The 4668-nt window shown below is 58.2% G+C and overlaps 1 long non-coding RNA gene across 1 annotated transcript in view; it reads left to right on the top strand.

Moving 5' to 3' along the window:
* LOC133103833 (uncharacterized) overlaps nucleotides 1–2355 on the top strand; it is a 4444-nt gene extending 2089 nt beyond the window's left edge. Inside the window, exons 2-4 of the long non-coding RNA XR_009703390.1 lie at nucleotides 1218–1328; nucleotides 1825–1975; nucleotides 2117–2355. This is a non-coding gene — a long non-coding RNA (uncharacterized LOC133103833). The remainder of the gene's footprint in view (nucleotides 1–1217; nucleotides 1329–1824; nucleotides 1976–2116) is intronic.
* Nucleotides 2356–4668: the final 2313 nt, after the last annotated feature.

The raw sequence follows: 4668 nt of genomic DNA, 5'->3' as shown, positions 1-4668 counted from the left end.
CTCCCAAGTATTATCCCCTTCAGACATTAAGGCAGCATCAGTCACCATCATGTGAAAGTGTGAGAAGAGGCCATGAGGCCCCCTGGCCCCCGGAAGGAGACCTGCCTGAGGGATGGCCCAGCCAGGCAGGGCCCAGCAGCACCTCCAGGCCTCTCGAGTTGCAGGGCGGGCACCAACCCCCCCCCCCATTTCGTGGTCCAAGCAAAATCACTCTTGGAGGTCAGAGTGCTCCTCAAGAGGTAGCCCACCTACCTCCTCTGGCCACTCCACCAAGGACCCACCCTCCCTCCCCAACTGGACAGCGGGGCTTTCCTGTATGGGAGGCGGTTCCTTCCTTCCCAAGTCCCTCTCCCCTCACCCACTGCAGCCAAAGTGCTTTCAGGTCTGCCCTGCTGAGGTGGGCACCCAGCAAGTTCCCAAGCCTTGGGGAGGGGGCTCCCCTGAGATCACGCCCAGCCCCCTCCTTCCGGGCCAGAGGAGCTGGGCTGAGGCTCCAACCCTCCATGCCAAACCACCCCCCGCCCCCCCATAACTCCCGCCTGCCCACATCCCCTTTTCCCGAGGAATCCAAGCCCCGAGTTTAATGAGTCGTGAAGTGTGAGAACTTCCTGAGAGTGCAGCACCCCTGATGCCAATTCCAGATGTGTGTGCGGGCGGGCGGGAGGGGCTGGGCCTCTGGCCTCGAGGACGAGCCACCCTGGTCTGTCCAAAGTGTCCAGGTTCCAGCCATCCGGGCCCTGAATTGGAACCAGGCAGCCTCTCCCCTGAGAAATTACTCTTTTTATTTCTTGTAGCGCTCCTGGTGCCCTATTTCACGGCACCGACGAACGGAATATTACTTTTAAAACACTATGAAATACCAGGTCCTGTCCTCCGTGCTGTTTCGGGGGAATTCAGTTTTCGCTGACTGGTGAGAAGCCCCAGTGTTTCTTTTGGAGGCTGATGGGTGCCGCCGTGGTAGGAAGAGGATAATTCTCAGGGACTGTCTTGGCGTCCTGGAGCCCGCTGGTGTCCAGGTCACTCAGCGGTGTCCCTTTACCACCTGCCTGCCCCCCGCAGCAAAGGTGTCTTGGATGGGACCGTCCAGTGCACAGCACTTTGTCCCAGGCTGCTGCTGCACGTTCATTAGCGTTCTTTATTACTCAGCAGCTCGAAGCCTGGCCTAAGGAGTGACTATTTACAAGGTGGTCTCTTACCTGTAATCTGCCCACCTGCAGGACTCTGCCCCCACCCCACACACTGCTGTTCGGTGCGCTGACCTCCTGGAGAAGTTACTCCGACCCGCTGGAAACAAAGTTTGCCTCTCCCTTTCCTCTCCTCTCCTTCCGGTGAGTGTACCTTCGGCCAGACCTCCCAGCAGACAACTTTGTTTTCCGGTGCTCGGTGCTCGTGGTCATGGCTGGGGAAGGCTCTGGAAGAGGGCTTCTTCTGGACAATTTTCGGCCCTCAGTTTGAGCTGAGACCACTGCCCCCTCTGGCTTCTAACCAGTGCAGTAGACAAGAACAGGCAGCTGGGAACAAGAAAAGGGCCCTGGCCCTGAGCTCTGGAGCTGCCCACCTGCCCTGGCCGTACACAGCTGCCCAAGCTGCCATCCCCAGATGCTGGGAGCCGCCAGCAGTGGCGGGGGTCAGGGGGAACCCAAGTGAGCCCCAGGGAGGTCTGTAGGGGCCACACTAGTCTCAGGATACTTTAGGGGGTGTGTGGAGTGGGGAGAGGTGAGGCCTTCCCCACGTCCATGAACAAGAAAGAAGCTGGGCTCTAGGAACCTGGAAATCACATCAGATTCCCCACTGCTCCCCCCTTACAGTCTTCTGTCTCCCCAGGCTGTTGCCCAGGGCCGCTCTTGGAAGAGGGGAAGGGAGGTGCTGGTGTGACTGCAAAGGCCCAGCTAAGCTTTCTGACTGCCACACCCAGGGGCTGGCCTCCACCCCACCAGGGCAGAGTCCATGAAAGAACCGCTAGTGAGAGGGGTCTGTAAGTTTCTTTTTTTTTTTTTTTTCCTGATTCACTTAAACTAAAAACAAACAAGTAAAACAAAACAGGGGCTCTGGTGGGAGGTGCCCAGGCTCCACCCCACCTCCAGCCGGCCCTGGGAACCTACTTGGCCTCCTGCAGGTGTTGAACTGCGGTAGAGGATCTCCACGCAGGACCCACACCTCAGATTTTGATTTTCGTGGATTTGGGATCCAAGGCCTCCCGGCTTCTGAACCAGGAAACCCTCTCGCCAGGATCTCCACCAGGGATGGAGATCCCCGGGATGGACACCATGCAAAACCCACTCTCGGTGGAGTTTCCTGGAAACAACTGCTCACTAGAGTTAAGACTCTCAAAAAAAAAAAAAAGATAAAGCGATTTAAAGATAATTAATTGCATTAAACTATTGACTAACTACCTTGCTCAATAGTAATTCATTTAGAGAATATTAAAATCGGAGGAACAATAATAAAATTGATGCCAATTCCCACAGGGAGGGAGATGGCCAGCAAATTGGATACTTTTCTTAATCTGGCGTAAATAATAACATGTCTGCTCCCCTTCTCTCTCAGGCCAATTCCCCTATCATTTATTCCAGACTCTAACGCTGGGTTTCATAATTGATATCAGTTACTCAGTGAGTGCTTTTCCATTTGTTCTTGTTATCCATGATAATTGCAAAGTTCAGCCTCTTTCCGCTGAGTTGAGATTCGGGCTCCCTGGTTGAGGCCTGCCTGTTTTCTCCAGCGCAGCGCCCGCAGCTGGGCTGGAAGGTGGGGGGCTCTGGCTGCCCCCGGGATGGCGTTTTCTCCTTCGTGACAGTTTGTCACAGGTCTCCAGCCCGTCCTGGGATGGCGGTTCGGGCACCTGACGGCAGTGTCTGGACAGTGCCTGGGCCTTCCTCTGACCACCCAGAGCCGGGCCGCCATCCGCTATCCGAGAAGACTCATTCAGCGGCAAACCCAGGGTTGAGAGTCACAGCGACAATCCATTTTTGTTTGAAAATTGGTGGGTGGAAGTGATGAACCCCAGACAACACCTGGGAAAAAAATCCTGTGGAGCCAGGAGGAAAATTTGGGAGATGGAGGGAAGCGGGGCTGAGGAGGGACGCTTGACTGAGGGGGGACCTGGTGGGGGAAGGGGGGACATATCGGCTCTCAACCCACCTCTTAAACCTCCAGGCCTGGGCACTGGAGGGACACAGACCCCGGCCGGAGCCCTGACAGCTGGTCTGGTCCCTGAGATGACTATTTCGTTATTCACTTATTTATTCATTTATAAGGTGTTTACTTAGCTCCGTGCAGCTGTAACATCTCATTTACAGCGTGGCCTCCGGGCATAGAAACAATTGGCAACAAAAGAGTAACTCCGGAGAATTAGAGGAAAACACACACACACACAACAACAACACGAGATGGGGGTGGGGTGGAGAGTGCGAGCGAGGAGCCGGGCAGACCGCTGGACAGACGGGTGGACACGGGGGAGACCCCCGAGAGATCCCCGGGCAAGGGGGGCAGCCGGTGCCGTGCTGAGGGTGGGGCTTGCAGGGGGGCGTCGTTGGGGGCCCACCCGGGACTGTGTGCGCCCCGGGGTTGCGCAGTCGTGCGGGGTTGGCCGGCCGGCCGAGCCTGGGGGCGTGTTTGTAGAGGATGGGACCTGGAGGCGGCGGTGGCCAAGTGGGTTCGGACCGCCAGCTGTCCCCGGCCTCCGACACGGCGGTCGCAGAGGGCACTCAGCCCTGCTTCACTGTCCCTGGCCGGGCTCCGGCCCGACCTCTCCCAGCCGGTTCCCGGGAGGCCCTTCGCGTCCCGCGTGCCGGCGTGGAGGTCGATGTGGCGCAGACCTCGGACTCTCGGCGGCCTCCCCGCTGCGCCAACGGCCCGGCCTGAGCCCCTCGCGGGTCCTCGCGGCCGCGGGCGGCAGGGAAACTGAGGCCCGCAGCACGGAGATGCGCGCCAGGCTGCGAGCGCCGAGACCGCGATGGGCCGAGCGGCCGGGAAGGGGCGCAGGGGGAGCGCACGGCGCCGGCAGGGCGCGAGGGGCAGCGAGCGGCGATGGGGCAGATGTGCGGGACCCTCGGTCCGGGACGGCGTGCACCGCGCTGCCCGGGCGTCTCCACGGTGGGGGTCAGTCCGGTCGCCGCACAGAAGGGGCTGCAGCGGGGTCCCCGCCCCCGCGCAGCCGTCAGGGCGCGGACAGGAGGCAGCTGTGACTGTTTAACTGGGAGCCGGTTGCCTGGCAACCCGAGGCGGCTCATTACCGCGGCCACAGTGATTAACCAAAAAAGAAAAAAAAAATTGAGACAGAGAGAGGGAGACAGAGAGAAAAGAGAAAAGAAAAAAGGAAAAAAAAGGGGGGGAGAAAGAAAAAAGTCAGGAAGGAAAAATAGGGGGAAAGCAGGACTGTGAAAGTAAAATGGATTATTTAATTAGCTAATTGATAATCAACTTCTTTTTAATTATTCACTTAATTTAAAAAACGTGTCACTACAACACTGCCCTCACCGAGCCGTCGACGCACTGGCAGGGTTTTCAAAGCCGCCTCCCCCTCCCCCCCCTCCAGCGCCAGGCAACTTCCTCTCCCTCTGGCGGCATCCCCAGGAGAGGGCGACTGAGAAATAGTCTCCCACTGCCAGCACAACAGCACTGACCGAGGTCCCGGAACTTTCCAGAAGAGCCCTGGGTGCTCTTCCT

The sequence above is a fragment of the Eubalaena glacialis genome, chromosome 13 (genome assembly GCF_028564815.1).
Source record: "Eubalaena glacialis isolate mEubGla1 chromosome 13, mEubGla1.1.hap2.+ XY, whole genome shotgun sequence".
Taxonomy (NCBI): domain Eukaryota; kingdom Metazoa; phylum Chordata; class Mammalia; order Artiodactyla; family Balaenidae; genus Eubalaena; species Eubalaena glacialis.
Note: the sequence above shows the minus strand (reverse complement) of the source record. Positions and strands in the feature narration are given on the sequence as shown.